We start from the raw sequence: 20,411 nt of genomic DNA on the forward strand, positions 1-20,411 counted from the left end.
GGTTGAGTGATGTTGATTCTTTGACATAATTATTGTAGGACATTTGCACAGATGATCTAGTTACATGAATGATTCAATTGTATGATGAGTTTTATTTGAGGGTACTAATGCTATAAATTCTATTATGTATCATTGTTCAATAATATGTATTTTACATCAAGGATCTAGTGACATAGATGCCTTTGAGTTTTCTAGTGGTATCAAACTCATATGGTGTGTGTGGTGTTATTGTTTATACATCATGGTTGTCTAGAATTGTCTCTTTGTATGTGATGGTTCTAATGTGATGTGTGGTATATGGTATAGTATCCTATCGATTTCCTTTCTTTTATGTGGTGTGTATCATGACTAGTGTAAATCAAGTTCCTACGACATGCTTATTCTTGTATTATGGTTAGTGACACTTATTATTATGCATTATGATTATAATACTTTTTGTGAAGGGTCAAAATCATTGAGTTGCATGGTGTTCTTGTTTATGCATCACGGTTGTGTATCATTGACTCTTTGTATATGATGGTTGTAATGTAATTGGTGGTATATGGAATATTATCCTACTTGTTTCATTTCTTTTGTGTCATGTACATCATGACTAGTGTGAATCAGGATCCTTTGGTGTGTGTATTGTTGCATTATGGTTAGTGACACTTATTATTATGCACATGTGGCGATATTATGCAATTATTTTTGTCAAGTGTGAAATGCCATTGATTTGTGTTGGGTTTATTTGATAGCTGCATAACACTCTTATGGCATGCATAGAGTGTTTTTATTTGCATAATTGTTAAGTGACATTTATTGTTATCATGATGATTATATGAATTTTACATGAATGATCTAATGAAATATGTTATGGACTCGTACACATTTTTTGAAGCCTTAAATTGATTTTATTTAATCGAGTTGTATTGGTTTTGTTTGAGGGTTCCATCAAACTCCTATATTGTCTATAGTGCATATGTTCATGCATCATAGTTTAATGATATAGGGGTGGGTGCAAGAAGTTGGGTCCCAATTCTGTGGAAGTCTATGAGAAAAAAATTTTGCCGCTAGAAATGAGTGTCCGTTTTTTAAGAAACGAGCACCCATTTAGCTTCGGAGCCTCGACCCATAAAAATAAAATGGGTCCCCATTTAGGATCAGACCACCGTAGAGAAACGGGTGCACAATTTTTAGAAACGGGCACACGTTTCTAAAAATGGGTACCCGTTTCTAAAAACGGGCACCTATTTCTAAAAACGTGCACCCATTTCTAAAAACGGGCACACGTTTCTTAAAGTACTATAAATTTCAAAACGAGTGCCGTTTTTTGAATTTTAAATAATGGGCCCCCGTTTCATAAAAGATGGAGCGAGAAACACACCTATGCCTTAGTTTTGGCTTCGGGTTAGGCTTGGTGGGACCAAGCCTATGCTTGGAGCTCCAAAAAAATGGCTAAGGCACTGAAATACCAGATTTTTTCCTTGTCATAATTTTTTGAAGGTCTTCCTGATCGTAGTTTTTGATGAAACAAAAACCCATTAGAGTTCTCATTGTCCTAATTTCAAAAATGTAAATTTCCCAGTGATATGATTAGTTTTACTATTTTTTCATTATTTATTAATCAAAAGTGGTACCTAAATGTAAAATAGTGAGGTTTAGTAAAACTTTAATAACTTTTTTGTTTTTAGGTTTTTTTGAAAATAAATTATATGACATCAATCTACATACAATTCTTTTGAAGATTAAAAAAAAAAAACTAAAAAATATCAAATTTTCATCAAATTATGGTGGTCGTACACCAGATGTTTTGAAAATATACTTTATAGTCCATTAAAAATTAATTAAAAAAAATATATTCAATAAAAAAATAAGAAAAAATATTCTCATCAATATTTGGTGTATTAGGTATCTTTTCCTAGAAGGATTTGTAAAAATTATTTTATTTACGTCAAACTATGGTGGTCGTACATGTGTGGTATGGTCCTGAAATAGGCATTTTGAAAACGTGGTTTTTAAATGTGCCTACTATAAAGAAATTTCTACCATGTGGGTATTGAAATAAATTACATATTTGAAAATTAGACTCCGAGCACTACATTTTCTATTACTAAAGTTTTTTCAGATTCAAACTCTAAGTACCTCAAATTTTGACATCAATTGACAAAAAAATTGAAAAATAAGGAAAACACTTCCAGTTTTTGCCCAAAAGTGGGACTCAACTTCTTGCACCCACCCATAGAGTCTTATGCATGATGATTGTATAGCTTTTGCATGAGAGAGGTTTAGTGGCATATGTTACTAAGTTATATAGAGTGTTCTTGAAATTTATAGTAACATGTATGTCATTGAGTTTTGTAGTTTTGTTAAAAAGTTTTATGAAACCCTATGTTATGGCTAATAAGCTTTGGCTATGCATCATAGTTAAGTGGAATTAAATCTTTTGTATGATGAATGTGATTTTTACATGAACAAGATAACAATATATATTAATTGAATTCTAGGTTATTTTGAAAGGTTCCAATTACATATTCTATTTAGTTGTATGGATTTTTCTACAAGGTTGCATAAAATGCCTATGATGTGCCTAGTGCCTTTTCATGTAATATGATTGACATTGAATTTTATGCATGATGAATGTATAAATTCAAATAGTACTTATTATCACGGGCTTTTTTTGAAAGTTGCATCACACTTGAATATGGTTCCTAATACATTCTTGTTCATACATCATGGTTGAGTGAATTCCTATACATAATGAGTATGACTTTAGCATGGAATAAAAGGCATGTTTCATTAGGTTGTGAAAGTTTTGTTTGATATATCTAAGGGTATATACATTCTTAATTTTTATTGGTTATTTAATGTCACATCAAAATATTATATTGCACAACTAGTAAGTTTGCTTATGAATCATGGTTATGTGACATTCGATCTTGTGCATGATGAGTTCGAAATTTTGTGTGAAGGATCTTATGAGATATACATGATATTTTTTGTAGATTCTATATGTAGGTTTGAATAGGGTGAACACCATTGAATTGCATGTGCTTTATTTGAAGGTTACATCAAACTCTGGAGATATGACTACTTCCTATTAATGCATTATAATTGAGTGACATTGGTTGTTGTGCATGATGATTGTATAATTCCATATATATAATTGATTTGTATGGGTTTTGTTTAAAACTTGCATCAAAATACCATGGCACACCTACTAGGTTTTTTATTATGCATGATGATCGAATGACTTCAACTCATATGCATGACAATTATGACTTTTGAATTAAGGTTCTAATGATATTATTTTTATTGGGTTATATGGGTTTTATTTGATGTCATATTTTTCATTGGGTTGTATGGGTTTTTTTTAATGCATTTAATGACACATATATCATTAAGTTTTATGGGTTTTCTTAGGGTTGCATCATAATCTTATGGTGTGCCTAGTCTACATCTTCATGTGTGTAGTACCCCTCCCTTGATCAAACTTTTTTGATACTAAATTCGACCATGGTTGAATTTTCAGTGGTTTTGTGGATACACTATGTGGTGATGTTTTTATTCAAATATTATGCTATGATGGACTATGCTTTAATGCGTGATTCACTGAATGTTGATTATGCATTAGTTCTTTATGGATGATTAGATGTTAACTTTATTTATGTGTTATTGACCATGGACTAACACATATACCTTATGTATGAGTTGCATTATGTATCCATCTTCATGTATGTGTGGAGTCTGAATGGGGTGCAACGAGATGATTTTTCATCACTCACTTCGGTGAGACACAAAACGCCACGGTTCGGTGATGCAGGAATTGCAGGTACAAGGTACTGACTCCACTTGACTCCACAGGTCTAAGCATACCTAATTAACTCGATGGAAGTAAAGGAGATATTCTTAAGGCCCTAAATATCATCCCTAGCCTTGCTCGATAGTGAGCATTGTCAGTCTTCTGTCAACCTTTCTAGTGTTGGTATGCGGCTCAAGTCTTTATTTTGTTTAGATGAGTTTGTGTGTTATGCGTTTTGTGACTTTATTAAATCCTTTTAGTATTATTTTATGTGAAATTAATTATTAATACCTTAGGGTCATTAATAATTAATGTGTATTGTCATGTATAAATTAAATTAAGGATAAATTAATGTGGGCACCTTATATGTTAAAATAAATACATCAATCATACTAGGTTGATTAATTAAATTAATTTTTTAATATATATCATCTAGTGGATTTAATATTGTGTTGTGTCTTTTTTGTAAAAAGTTATTTTAACTTTTAAAAATTAAATATCTAGATGACTGTTTTGTGTGTGAGGAAATTTAATTTTAAATTAAAAATATAAGTGTTATTAAATTGGAGGAAAGAAATTCAAATTTTTATTTTAGGAAAGTGGTATTTTCATCAGGAAAATATTTTTGCCCTAAAAGGATTTTCTATGTAAAAATCCTTTATATTGGGGGATTTTTCCAGAAGATGGGGTTCTTGCATTCTGGGAAAATTTCCTCTCTACTATTGAATGGTGGTTTTCCTTGAGGTGTTAAATGAAATTTTGAAGGGGTTTGTTTTGGTGAAAAGATTTGGAGGATTGGTGTGGTTTTCTTCTTTCTGTCTTGGATAAGGGCAGGACAGGGGCTTGGCGCCCTTGTCCTTGCTCTATTTTGGCCCCCCTCTGCATTTATCTTGCATTGGGATTTGCATATTGGAAGCAGGATACGTTTCCCTATGTTGGCCTATGACAAAAAATTAGCCAATTAACCCTAATTGGTGGACATATAAGATGCGTTCCTCTCTCCAATTTGCATAAGTGATATAAGCGATAATGCGATAAGTTCAATAAGCGAAAGTAAGGTGAACAAGAATTATCATCATTCAAGCATTCCTTTCAAGCATTGAGCATTCTCAAGTCTCCTTTCAAGGCTAGGTATTTCATTCAAGTCAAGGATTCATCCATTAAAGAGGAGATCTCTTTCATCATTCAATTCCACACAAGAAACTCTATCTACATTTCAATTGCATCTTCCCTTGACGTGAATTCTATTTCAGTCTTTCATTTACATTTACTTGCAAGAACTACTTTACATCATTTGGTTAATTCCAAAACTAGGGTTTGACTTGAAGGCAAACCCCCAATCCCAACCCCTTTTCCTCTCTTTTCTGTGCATGTAGGTTGTAGGTGCACAACTGTATTTGTAGATTTGGACTTCATTCTTGGAGGTGGAAAAACCCTTTTCAGCGCATAGATTTTTCAGAGGACCATGTGCACTTTCAACACGGTCCCGACAACTTTCGCTCAAATTTGCAGGGGAGCTTCATCTCGACATTTTACTGTCGATTCCAGGTGCACAACTTCATCCTGCATTCCTATCTCAAGTTCTAGTCATTTCTTTGTCTCTTTTACACTTAGTCGTAAATCACATAATTCAACCTTTTACATTCTAAAAGAGTGGTTACTTTTACTTTCCAAATCCATTGTCAATTCACTTAGCATTCAATCTCTTCCTATTGAGATTCGATCTAGTGAATTCTCCCCCCTCTTTTAATGTAATGTGCATTAAAAGGTTAAGGAGAATCTTTTGTGAAACTTTCACTCCTTCCCTTGAGGAGATAAAAGCTTTCCTCTTGATTCCCTCATCACCCTCTTTCACCACCATTACATTTTGGTGAACCCGATGTCTTACATGCTTGACATTTTAAATCATTGCATATTTTTAATTTACAAGTTTAATTTTAGTGTAAATTTACAAAACTTAGTGGTTAATTCAATCAAAACCCTAGTTTTCAAAAAAATGGAAATGAACTTGTGTCTTGTAAAAAAAATGCTATCTATTGTTTTAGATCTGAAAATTTATTTGCTTGAAATATTCAATTTCATCATTGTCTTGTTCACTTTGAAAAGTTAAATTTACAAAATTAAGTGGTTAGTTGTCAAAACCCTAATTTTCAAAAATCAACTTGAACTTGTGCAAAAATTGAATTCACATTTAATTTTCAGATTTAGGACTGTTTTCAGATTTGTCTTCTTGTTTAAAAGTCAAAATTTCAATTTCCCTCCCTTTTCTAAAATCCAAAATTTTAAAATTAAGTGGTTAGGTCCTAAAACCCTAATTTTTAAAATTAATTGGATTTTGTGAAAATTTCAATCAATTTCAGTTTTCTAAACATTCTTCAAGGTGACCCTATCCATTAGGTTTGCCCTTTTTCAAATTTGCAATCCAATCTCGTCTTTTTCAAAACCTTAATAGGGTCCTATTTTTGCATTCAAACCTTAACTTCGCTTATCTAAACTTCATAGAATCAACCAATTTTTCAGGGCCAGCTTTAAAATCATCGTAACTTTCATCCTTGAAAAATTTCCGAAAAAGTTGGGAGGACAGTGTGCACTTTCAACACAGTCCCTGGCTTTTTTCCAAAATTTTGGGAGACTATTATGATTGTATTTAATTGCTTAAATCCAGAAAATTGGCTGATTTTCTTGAATATTTCTCTCTCTAAAATAAAAAATATTTCTCAATTTCAATATCACAACTTTCAAGGAAAATTTTAAAATTAAATGCTTAATTATAATTTGCCCTGATTTTAAAAATTCAAATTTTAGCAAATTTTATTTTGAAATTAAGTGGTATTTGATTGGCCCTAATTTTAAATCTCAATTTATTAAATTATTTTGGAAATTGTGTCATTCCTCATTTCAACAAAGTTCAAATTGTGTAATCATAATTTCCTTGAATTTTGCATTATTTAGTTTGACAAACTTTGTTCCTAAAATTCAAAATTCAAATTCCAAATTCAAAATTTCCCTCTAGTGCATGAGTTTTACCACTATTAGTCCTACCTTTACTATCCTCGTTAGATGAAGCATTAGAATTAAGGCTTCCAAAGGTTTAATTACTGAGGAGATGAAGCCTAATTTGGGTGGCTTCTTCAATGAGGATAATGCCAATTCTTCCCATCCTAATAACTTCTATGTTTATCCAATTGATAATTCCAATGATGAATAATAAGCTTTGACTAGAGTATCTATTGATCAACTTTCAAAATTGAGTAACCAATTTGACAACTTTCAATAATGGATGTCCCAAGAATACCCTAATAGTGAAGCTCTTCCATTAATTGAAGGCCTAAAGCACATGATTCAAAGTGATAACAATGGAATTGATATATTGCATGGAATTGCTCATATTGTTGATTCTAATGTCATCCCTATAACAAGTTGTGCTAAGAACTTAGGTTATTCACAACCTTCTACACAAATCAACCATTCTATTCCTTTGACCACTTTGATGTCTAGTATTCCTACTTTCACTTCAATTATCATGGCTACATCAACTCAACATGTCATACCTACAACCATTAGTCATGGGGGAAATCCCTCTTCTTCAATAAGCCCTTTATCCTTACCCATGCCTTCAATAAGTATTCCTCTTGTGACTTGTCTCTCACCCAATTAATGTGACACAAGGGGGCAATTCATCCAATCATTCTATTCTTCCTTTTAGTGTCCCATTTCTTACTCAATCATCTCCTATGCCTACTTACCATAGTGTTCCTCCACCTTATTCTCAATCAATTCCTTCTTTCAACAACATCACACCACCTTCTCAATTAAGCATGTCTAACATGAATTCTTGAACTGAAGCAACCATTAACAATCTTGCTCAAACTGTGTCATCATTGCAACAACAAATCGCTTCTATGAGTCAATCCAAGTTTAGTGTGCCCACATTTGATATTGCGAGCCCACTTTCTCTTGATATTGTTAGAGCCGTCCCTCCTAAACATGTTGAAGTCCCTCAATTGGAACTCTATAATGGAAAAGGTGATCCTTTAACACATGTCAAGACATTCCAAACTTTGTGTACTGACTTTGCTTATGATCAAAGATTGCTTGCAAAATTATTTACTAGAACATTAAGAGATAAGGCTTTACAATGGTATTGCTCTTTTTTTTCCTATTCTATTACTTCTTTTCAACAATTAGCAAATGCTTTTATTCAACAATTTCAAAACAACATATGTCCTAAAATCACTTTGACCAATTTAATGCATTGTAAACAAGGTGTTAAAGAAAAAGTGATTGATTTCATTGGTAGATATAAGCATTTGTGTTCTCAAATTTATTTTCAAGTGCCTGATAATGATATTCAAAGAATTTTCATTTCTAATTTGCAAAAAGATATTAGAGACAAACTTCTCCTTTCTGAGTTTACTTCCTTTTCACAGTTGTGCGCAACACTTCATAATTATCAACTCACTGTGAGTCAACTGGAGCAATCCACTCCTATGGCTTTGAGTGATAAGGGTGATAGTTCTCAACAACCATTTGCGAAGTTCAAACCAAGCATAGGATTCATAAAATTCAATGATAACATTAACACCAACAATGTGAATGCTACAACAGGTGTGCCTCCTATTTCTAAATTTTTCAAAAGAGAAAGACAATTTACTCCTTTGAATGAATCTTTACATAGCATCATGTCTCAATTGTTAGAAAGAAATTTTATTAAACTTCCTACCATAAAACTAGTTGACCCTTCTAAGGTAGCCTCACCCTACTTTGATAATAATTCTTTTTGTCAATTTCATCGTCAACTAGGTCATGACACTAAGAAATATTTTTCATTGAAAAGTAAGATTCAAGATTTGATTAATAAGAATACTATATTTGTGGCAGGTGTGAAGATAAGGAAAACAAATCAGTAGCCCCTCCCAATCAAAATATTAAGAGTTTTACTGATCCTTTACCTTCTCATACCTCTAGCGTGATTGAGACTGAACATACCTCTTTCTTTCCTTTTGATGTGACTACTACAGTTCAAAATTTGGTGAATATGGTAGAGAAACAAAGGAAACCTAAGGACTTATGTATCACGTTTGACCCTAGTGAGACCATTAGAGCACCTAATGGGACTTTATACATAGTTTCAAAGATTCAAGAAATGTTTGGTAGTGGTGTGCTTATTGATCCCTCTTGTATGGTTAATGTCATCACCGAGGAGTATCTTTTCACTTTACATTTGCATAAACCAATCTATGATGATACAAATGTGGTTGTTAAGTTATTCGATGAATTCTCTTGTCCTACAATTGGTTCTATTACACTTCTTATTGAGGTTCACACTAAAACTATGGGTGTCAACTTTGTTATCATTCCTTCCTCTCAGCAATTTTGTGTGAATTTGGGCTATCCTTGGCTATCTTCCATGAAGGCTATTGCTTCTCCAATCCATAAGTGTTTGAAATTTACCCATAATGGAGAAATCATAACTGTTAACCATAGCTTATTTCGACCAGTCGAGAGAAGCCCAGGTGTTCCTATTGATTTCTTTTGGCCTAAATAATTCCAATCTCTTCCATCGAGAAGAGATTCTCTCTTTCAATCTTATCAAAATTGAAAGAAATATATGATCATATCCTTAAGCCAACCTAGAACTCCAACAATTGACATTTCCATCCTTCTTGAAGATGATGTTCTTCCCTTAATGAATAGAACTAATCTTCCACCTAAGGAAGACTCCCAACCTATTCCTATGCATGAGACTATGCCTTCTCCTAAGAAGAACACCGATATTCCTCTTAAGGTTGGACCTATACCTCCTCCTCTTGGTAGACTTGGTCTCCTTCCTATGCCTAACATTTCTCCTATATATGGTGCAGTTCCACCTCCTTGCTCTTATAGAGAGAAGAGGTCTACCTCTCCTCTTGTCCAACCTAAAATACCTCAACCAAATATCCAACTACCAAAGATGAGAATATTTATCCTTCAACAAATATTCCTCCTTTCATAAATGTTCCTCCTCCTTCTTAGTCTTCTGCTAAGACTTGACAAAATTGTTGTGTGAGAGACCGCCGATGAAAGCATTGTGCTTGAGCTTGTGAAGTTGTTCCTCAAAACATTCAATATCCCCAAACACCAATAGTTGACATGATTCCCTTTTCTCCTAAGAAAGATGTTGAACCTACATCTCCAAATCATAAGTTGCAAAAAACATGTGAAGGTTTTACTCCTATTCATGTTCGTGCTCCTCTTTTTATAAATATTGATGAAGAAATAGGTGAAAATGTTATTCATGATGACAATACAACTCCTAATGCTTCTGATATTGACTATGAATATGTTGATGTGGAAGAACATTTATCTGCAGAGTTTTCAAAAGCCTTAATCATAGCTCCTAGAAATGAACAAAGTGACTTATCACATGAGCATGGTCCTTGTTTGGATCTTGTGATAGCTTCATCTGCTATGCTTTCTGTTGCTCCTCTGGCATGTTTCTCGCCTTCCCAAAATATTAATGAGAAAGATCAAGAGGTGGATGACGTGCTAGAATAGTTGCATTAGCACCGTAGATCCTCTACCTCTCTCTTTTCTTGCTCTTTTGTGATTATTCTTCTATGTGTATCCTTGTTCTTCTATGTTCCCTAGTAATGTCTACTTGAGGATGATGCAAAGCATTGAGATCTCTTTTGGTCTCTTTCATGTTGACTCAAAAGACATCTTCTATTCCCTTTCTTCCAAGGTAGTTTCCTTCCTTTGGGGAATGACGATTAATCTATGCACATATATACATATGATATACATGAGTTATCATACAACATATTGACCCTGAGGAAAGTGAAACTACCTCATCTTTTGTGTTTTGTGTTCATTATCCTTGGATTTAGTCCTTGATTGGGGGCTAAATCCTTGCGATAACGTGCTCTCTCTCTCTCTCTCTCTCTCTCTCTCTCTTGGGTGTATCCTACCTTAAAGCAATTGCTCCCAATAAGGCATGTGTGATCACTTTAACATGGGGGCATACACTCCACTCATATATTCCTCTTTGATACTCAAAGTCACTTAGTGAACTTGGCTTTGCTTTGTAATTTTTTGGTATCCCTACCTTTCATGACTCATAGTAAGGGGAACCTTGCTACTTGCAATCATCATTCTCTCTCTCTTGATCTTCCCTTTTACTTTGTTAATCGATGTTGTAAGATCCTTAGTCCATTGGGGGTTTGGTGTATCTTTCCTCCTTGATGTGGTGAAAGTCTTTCAATCTTGTTTTCTTGTACTTTACCAGAAGTATTGGCATATGCTTATGCTCCCGCTAAAGTGGGGGCTAAATGTAGAGTCATAAAATTGTGACCTTGCAATTTTCAACCACATTTGGGTCTTCACATTGGCAAAACAAATCCCTAAGCCTAATCAGAGACCCGAGACATGCTCACACTACCCGAAATTAAACTTTCTCGCATCTCGCATTGCCTAAACCCTACTTTTTATCCTGGATAAGGGCAGGTTAGAGGCGTGGAGCCCCTGTCCCCCTACAACGCCTCTATCCTCCTAGGATAGGGGTGTGGCACCCTTTTCCTTTCCCTATTTTGGCCCCCCTCTACATTTATCTTGCATTGGACTTTGCATTTTGGAAGCAGGATAAGTTTCCCTATGTTAGCCTATGATGAAAAATCAGTCAATTAACCCTAATTGGCGGATATATAAGATGCATTCCTCTCTCCCATTTGCATAAGTGATATAAGCGATAATGAGATAAGTTCAATAAGTAAAAGTAAGGTGAACAAGCATTATCGTCATTCAAGCATTCAAGTATTCAAGCATTTAGCATTATCAAGTCTCCTTTCAAGGCTAGGTGTTGCATTCAAGTCAAGGATTCAACCATTGAAGAGGAGATCTCTTGACAGCATTCAACTCCACACAAGCAACTCTATCTACATTTCAATTGCATCCTCCCTTGAGGTGAATTCTATTTAAGTCTTTCATTTACATTTACTTGCAAGTACTACTTTACATCATTTGGTTAATTCCAAAACTGGAGTTTGACTTGAAGGAAAACCCCCAATCCCAACCCGTTTTCCTCTCTTTTCTGTGTAGGTTGCAGGTGCGCAACTATATTTATAGATTTGGACTTCATTCTTGGAGGCAGACAAACCCTTTTCGGCGCACAGATTTTTTGAAGGACAGTGTGCACTTTCAACACGGTCCTGACAACATTCACTCAAAATTCTAGGGGAGCTTCATCTCAACATTTTACTACCAATTCCAAGTGCACAACTTTATTTTGAATTCCTATCTTAAGCTATAGTCATTTCTTTGTCTCTTTTACACTTAGTCTTAAATCACATAATTCAGCCTTTTACATTCTAAAAGAGGGGTTACTTTTACTTTCCAAATCCATTGTCAATTCACTTAGCATTCAATCTCTTCTTATTGAGATTGGATCTAGTGAATTCTCCCCCATCTTTTAATGTAATGTGCTTGAAAAGGTTAAGGAGGATCTTTTGTGAAACTTTCACTCTTTTTCTTGAGGAGAGAAAAGCTTTCCTCTTGATTCCCTCATCACCCTCTTTCACCACCATTACAATTTTATTTCTTCTCTGTGAGTCTAAGAGATGTAGAGAAAAAATATGGGTTGGGGAATTTAAAGTTTCAAAATATTATTGCTTTTGCTGTGAATTGGAAATGGGGAAACTTGAATCTAGAATTGTTTTGTTCTATTGTTTATATACAACTATTTTTTGTCCTATTTAGTTTCATTTTCTATTAAAACTGCAGAAGGGAGAAACTAATATTTTTGTTAATTATTAAATTGAGGGATTGGGGGTGCTACTGTGTTTTTTCCTTCTTTTTTTTTTCTCTTTTTTCTGGGCATTTTTTTAATTTGTGGGAACCCACGACCGTGGCTCTTGCACAATTTGGGCTCTCCCACAGCATGGGGAACCCACGACTGTGGTCTCTCTCGCAACATGGGTTCCACGATTGTGGGTGTGGACACCCACAGTAATGGGTCTCCCCACTTCGCTTGAACCCCATCTTTCGAACGAAGAACCTTTAATGCCTGTTTATGTCATTTTTCAATTATAGCGCGGGGGTTCGATCGAACCCCCCTTCATTTGAACCCCCCTAAAAATGGGTGGTTCGCTCGAACCCCCCTTCATTCGAACCCCTTTTTTAACACTTCTCTGAAGATTTCTATATTTTTTTGCAGATTTTTGGCCTTGAAACCTCTAGTTGAAGACTGAAATGGAATGATCTTGACAACCCAAAATGTAGTATTATAGTCCTCGAAGCAAGCTTTCCAATGAATATAATTTTATTACATATTGAGTTTATTATGAACTTGTTTTTTTAATTTTACCAAATATAGGTTTTTCACCGAACATGAACTTCTTTGTTCAACGCATTGGGAAAAATAGAAAACTAATTCAAAATTTTTTTGAAAAATATCTAAGCCTTGGGTATTGATGTCTTATTTCTAACAAAAAAAATAAAATTGAATTTCGATATATATAGAATAAGTTGTGTGTTCAAACGTAAACCTATGTCTAAATTATGACTAGTCGGACTTCAAAACTTAATAAAATGAAAAATATTGAACATATCACTATCAAACCAATTGCAAGCCTTGAATATTGATGTTACAAACCAAAATTTGAAAGAATTGAGTTTTTATAATTTATAGAAAAAAAATTATGCGTTTCAGGAGGCACATCACTCTTAAAAAATGTAGTTTGTTGTAAAAAACTACTTTTCGTGAGAGATGGAAAAATTAAAAAAATTCCTTCAAAAAAATTTGAAAAAAAAATATAAGAATCTACAGACAAAATTCTACAAATCACTAATTTACATCATCTTCAAATTCTTAATAGTTTAAAAGTTATAGTTGTCGGAAGTTGAAGATTATTTTAAAATTGTTCATCTCAGTGTCAAAAGTGGCAAAAAAGTGGGAACCATTATTGTGAGTTCACCCATATGTATATACATATATATGTATATATATGTATATACATACACACACACACATATATATACATATGTATACATACATACATACATATGTATACATACATACATACATACATATATATATATATGTGTGTGTGTGTGTGTATGTATGTATGTATGTATACATAGGTATATATGTGTGTGTGTGTGTGTGTATGTATGCATATACATATATATACATATGTACATATACATATAAATATACATATATATAGACATATACATATATATCTATATATGTATATACATATAAATACATATACATATAAATATATGTATATATATGTATATACATATATATACATATGTATATGTATATATACATACATACATATATGTATCTATATATACATACATACATATATGTATGTATGTATGTATACATACATACATACATACATACATACATACATATATGTATGTATGTATATATAGATATATATGTATATGTATATATACATATATGTATGTATATGTATATGTATATATATATGTATGTATGTATATGTATATGTATCTATATATATATATATAATTTTTTTACAATTTATAAATTGACGTTAGTAAATATGGATTGGAGATTATTATTGCTTTTGTGAAATTATTGAAAGAAAATGATCAAAGTTGAAATTTATAAATTATAGTAAAATTTGGTCAATATGAACTAGATGGAAAAACAAAATCTATATTCAAATGTAAATAATGGTTTTGTTTCATATGTGTGGTTTTACACGTTATTGATTAATTAGAAATTATATTGCAAATGAAACTTGTTTTTAGCCTTTTGGTTCGGGAACTTAATGACTTAATTTTATTTAAAGGGGAAATTTTCATGTGTGTGGGTATGACTTCTTAATTAAGTCATCGTGCAAGTCAATTGGGTATATGTTGATTTTGACATTTTCATGCTTTTCCCTTTGTGGTTTTGTCTTGTGAGTAGACCGAATGGTCCGTATTACACCTCTAGTTGGTTAAGCCTAGATGGAAGGGTTTGTGTGACCAAGTGTATTTATTCAATTGTTATTGAACTCCCTATGTATGGTTGGATTTTGTGTTTTTGCCTTGGAGTTCTTTTGGGATTGTGTAGTGTCATAAGGAAGAGTGGCTTCCAAGTGGGGGCCAGGACCAAAGTGGTTTCCAGGATAATCCCCTCAAAAGTTGGATAATTAAGTAATAACCTAATAATATATTAGGAGGGTTGGGTATTTTAAATACTAAATAAGATTAATTGTACCCCACTCATAGTTGAGTGCTCGTATAGACTTTAGGATGCATTGGGAAGGCCTGAAATGGAAAAACCAACCACCTTGTCTTCACAAAAGGTTAGTTTGGTCTACATGAGACTTGGATGGGTCCGGGGGTTCGAGAGAGGCTGTCAGGATAACCTAGGATGGAGGTCGGGGCTTATGGAGGCCTGCCAGGATAACCATTCCAAGATATTCAATGTCACTCTTCCCTTATGTTCACTGATGTGTAGTCTTGTTGATGTCACCTGTAGTATTATTGGGGAGTCATATTTGTGTGTGTATATTTTATGTGGTTACCTGATGTAATGTTTAGACCATGTGTGCATTCTTTGTGGTTTTCTAGAGTGTCTTATTACTATCTCCTAACACAGTGAGGTGGTTCCTTTATGGGCCACATGGTCAGGGGGTAGTGCAACTTTCCATTGGGTGTTCATTCTTTCTTGCGAGGGTTGGATTCATAGGTGTTCCAGTTGTTCTCGTGGATTTGATTATCTCATGTACCAGTTGGATCCTCTTTGTTCTTCTTGGAACATTTTTATATTTCTTGGACCTTATGTGGTTGGATGTATCATTTTTTTATGTATGCCTTCATGGCAAGATATAATTTTGATGTAATCATTCTGTAATCTTATGAGACTTGGTGTTATAAATGCAATGTAATTATGATGTTGTTGGCATTTGATTGAAGATTGCATTGATGACCTATTGTGTTGTCATTGATGTCAATTGTAACCAGTAATGATGTTGTTTTGCAACCAATAGTTGAGCAAGTGAAGGGAACCAATATTACTCTAGAAGTAGTGAGAACAATCGGTAACCCTACTTGTTGATGTGCCAAACCCCAACCGATGGAGCTTTCATCTTGGTGAATCAATTGTATTGATCTATGATCAAATGGTGATCGGAGGTGATTATGTCACATATGCATGGTGTACATGATGAGTTTGAAAGTTGTTTTGCACGTAGAGATAACTGTTTTATCTTGGGAATGAGTGAGTACATTGCATGAAGTGGAAACTGCGTGATGAGTTACTGGAATCAATGAAGCGATGATCAAGGAGCGGTCGAGGTTGTCTTGTACAACATGCAATGATTTCTATGTAATCTAATGGTTAGACTTGAACCAATTTGTTTGTAATCTCTATGAGATCTTAGGTTTGTGATGTGTTACTAACCTATTGTTTTGCTTATAAGGTTGATGAGTTATTTTGTTGCAGTGTTGGAAATTTTGGTTAAGTGTTAGTGTGATTGATTGTCTAACCAGAAGGAGTACTTGCAGTATGTGTGAAGGCAGATAGGAGCATGAGAAGGATTTGATCAAGAAGAGTAGTGCTATTTACCAGATCAACAAACCCCTATTGTTCTCTAACAATTACAATAGTTAAATCCCTTAACCAGGTAAGCTTTAATAGGATTAGTGCTATCTAAATCCTCTAACTAGGTGATCCATTAGATTGGATTTCAAATCGTCTATCGAGGTTACTCCTAACAGGGTATTGCTTCTAAGAGGGCATTATAGTCAATCCCTTAACTAGGTGGTCCCTAACAAGAAATTTTGTAAAGCTTTAATAGGCTTGGCTCCTAATAGGGAAAACTTCAGAAGAGTTCAGAATACTTGTGGGTATTCATCCCCACCATGTTTTTTCCCATTTGGGTTTCCACGTCAAAAATCATTGTCTCAAGTGGTGAATGGTTTTTGAAGTTATGTTTTGATATGGTTAATTTGCTTAACTGTTAAATCCACTTAGTTATGTTAAAATGACTGGTAGTAATCTAAAATGTGCTTTTACTATTGTTAGTAAAGTATTTTGATGCTTTGGTTAAATGGTTTGGGAGTTTCAGATCTATTATACTATTATTTTGTTATGCCAGTCAACCGGTAAATTGTCAGTGCTATTGCAATTTATAGCTCAGTGTTTGAACCAATTTGTTCAGTGATTGACTTGTGAGATTGTTTTTGAGTTTGGTGAAAGTTAAGTCAGTTTTCTATCTACTAATTCACCCCACCCCCCTCCCCCCCCTCTTAGTAGTTGTTTGGATCCTTGTTGATTCTTCATATCATCAGATGTAACCTAGGTGATAGATCTTTTATTTGTATGAATGGAATTATGGATTAAATGCAATGTAATGAACTATGATGAATGTAGATTTCAAAATGTAATGTAAATAAATACAGTTGTATGTATTCAATCATGCTTATTGTAATCTCCCAATGAAATTTTAATGTTATGTTCTTGTTGTAACCATACTACCTTGAGTTAGATCAATCAACCTTATTCTTAATTAGTTTAATTAAGTGATCTTCATTGGAAATCCTTTAGGAGTTTAAGTTAAGTCTTTCGCTTGTGCATATTAAATGCGATTTTTATCTTAATTCATCTTTTAGTTCAGTATTGTTTTAAAAAAAAATGTTTTACACTCTTTTTGAGTGTTTTTAGTTTAATCCTTTAGGGTTTCCTGGCGGGGCATTACAATGCATCATGGTTGGTTGATGGTGATACTTGTACATGATGATTCTATATATTTTTTATGAAGGGTTAATCACATATATGTCATTTGGTTGTATGAGCTTTTTTTAATATCCTAATGGGATTTATATCATTGAATTTTATGGTTTTTGTTTGAAAGTTAAATAAATAATTTATTGACATTGGTTGTTGTTTGAAAGTTGCATAAATAATTGATTTGTATGGGTTTAGTTTAAATTTTTCATCAAAATACCATGGTGTTCCCACTATGTTCTTTATTATGCATCATGGTTGAATGAGTTCAACTCCTATACATGATGAGTATGATTTTTAAATTAAGGATCGAATTTGGTATATTTGTCATCGAGTTAAATGGATTGTGTTTGATGCCATATTTTTCATTGGGTTGTATAGGTTTTGTTTGATGCATCTTATGACACTTATACCATTAAGATGTATGGGTTTTTGAAGGTTGTATTATAATAGTATGTTGTTCCTTGTCTACATGTTCATGCATCATGGTTGGTTGATGGTTACTCTTGGGCATGATGATTGTGTGTATTTTTTAGGAAGGGTTAATCACATACATGTTATTTAGTTGTATGAGTTTTTTTGAAGATCCTAATGGTATTTATGTCATTGAATTGTATGGTTTTTGTTTGAAAGTTTCATAAAAATATTAAGTTGTATAGATGTGCTTATTCATGCATCATTGTCTCTTGTGCAGGATAGTATTACATGAAGGTTCTAGTGACATGCCATTGAGTTGTACAATTTTTTTTGTTTTAGATTGCATCAAAATCATATGGTGTTTCTATTCTTCTTGTTCACACATTGTAATTGAGTGACATTAACTTGTGAATGAAGATTGTATGAGCTTTTCATCAAGGCTTTAATGACATGTATCGTGAAGTTATATGTTATTTTATTGAAATTTATAAAAACATATATGTCTTCAAGTTGTAATAGATTTTATTGAATCTAATACATATATATTTTAGTGAAAATATTGATTTTGTTTGGAGGTTGCAACAAAATTTCATGGTGTGTATAGCATGCATGTTCTCAGCTCATTCTATCTTGTGCATGATGCTTTAATGAATTTTATGTGGCTTGGGTCTAATGACATATAAATCATTAAATTGTACGGGTTTTTTTATATTATGTTTATTTTTGCATCATGGTTGTCGCATAAAACTCCTAAAGTGTGTATGATGTGCATGTTCATGTATTAAATTTCTTCTCGTGCATTGACTGTAATATTTTTATGTCAATGGTATAGTGAGACATGTCATTGATTTGGATGAAGTTTGTGTTGGCATTTTGGCATTAAGTTGTCATTGATGTCAACCGGTTTGGCAAGGTCACCAACAAGAAAGAAGAAGTGACCTATATGATTGTAATACACATGAGAGTAAGCAGATAGAAGGAAGGCTTACCGGTAAGGTATAAACTGAGATGAAGGTTGTGTGTGTGCTAGTAGGTTGAGTGGAAACCAATAGAGGAATAAACCGATTTGGAGACTGGCTGCCTGTTTATGATGAAGAGGCAGAACGTTAAAGTTATCACAAACTATTGGAGGTGAAGATGTGTTACCAGTATAGTGTGCACTATCGGTTAACAGAAGGAGAAGGCCGCATCAGTAAAGGTGTGTACTGGTATGAGTTTGCTGAATGTTCAAGTATGGACTGACTATGTGTTAGTGAGCTGAGTGATTGACCATGGTGATGCCATGTGGAGCCGAGGTGATAAATATGCAGAGGTCGATAAAGCCACCATCATCACAGTTGGTGAAACTGTTAGTTGACATAAATGAAACAACCACAAATCATGGGATTGTAACTAAGTAATGCAGCTCAAGGAAGAAAGAATGACAGAGGGAGATCAGGGAGTAGTTGGTGCCTGGATCAATGCAAAGGAAACAATTGAAGTATTTTATGAGTTGACAGATTTCAAGGCAAGAAATATTGTACTTGATTGCCATCCTTAGCAAGTATGCCTTGGATAATGGAAATCATGTACAGATGCATCCCTGAAGTACAGGTGATCGATCCAAGATAGGCTGGATCGGATCTCATGAATATTGTGTCGGGTAAAGGAAACCCTAACCACTCAATGTTTGAATACATTCTTGGTGGGAAATCATCATGATAAATATATGAGCTCAAGATAAAGCATCATGATGCTGCACAAAAGAAGAAGACAAAAGAGAGATTAAGTGAAAAGAAGAATTGTTAGCCTTAGAATGAATTCTAAGAAAGTTGTAGAGTAAGTGAGCAAGTATATCGGTGAGAGGGTTCTACCGATAGTGAGTGAGTATCGGTATAATTGTAGTTCCATTGTTAAGCTAAACCGACAAGGTGTGGTAGAGCAGGCAACATCCAAGTGTGACACAGTGTGTTGAGAGACTGAGAGTGAGAGAGAGAGAGAGAGAGAGAGAGAGAGAGAGAGAGAGAGAGAGAGAGAGAGAGAGAGAGAGAGAGAGAGAGAGAGAGAGAGAGAGAGAGAGAGAGAGAGAGAGAGAGAGAGAGAGAGAGAGAGAGAGAGAGAGAGATAATCGAGACCAAAAATTAGAGAGAGTAATCTCACAACTGGTAGTGTGAGATTCAGTGAAGGGGAAAAGACTGTCAACCAACAGTATGATATTTAATCAAGACTTGCAGAATTCATTTGCAACAAGAAGCCTTAATTGTATTCAAATTGTATTTAAATATACATTGCCAAGTTAGAGCTTGGTGCAGGGGTTGGTGCTCCTTGGGTTGGTGCCCTAAAACAGAAGGGGTTGGTGCTCCTTGGGTCGGTGCCCTAAATCTTTGTAATTCAGTGTTTTACGTATGAGGCTGGATTGGAGCAGTAGTCTCTAGCAGCTTTTCTCACTGAGGTTTTTCCCACATTGGGTTTTACTCGTACATCAATGTTGTGAGTTGCATT

Source organism: Cryptomeria japonica, chromosome 10, assembly GCF_030272615.1.
Source record: "Cryptomeria japonica chromosome 10, Sugi_1.0, whole genome shotgun sequence".
Classification (NCBI taxonomy): domain Eukaryota; kingdom Viridiplantae; phylum Streptophyta; class Pinopsida; order Cupressales; family Cupressaceae; genus Cryptomeria; species Cryptomeria japonica.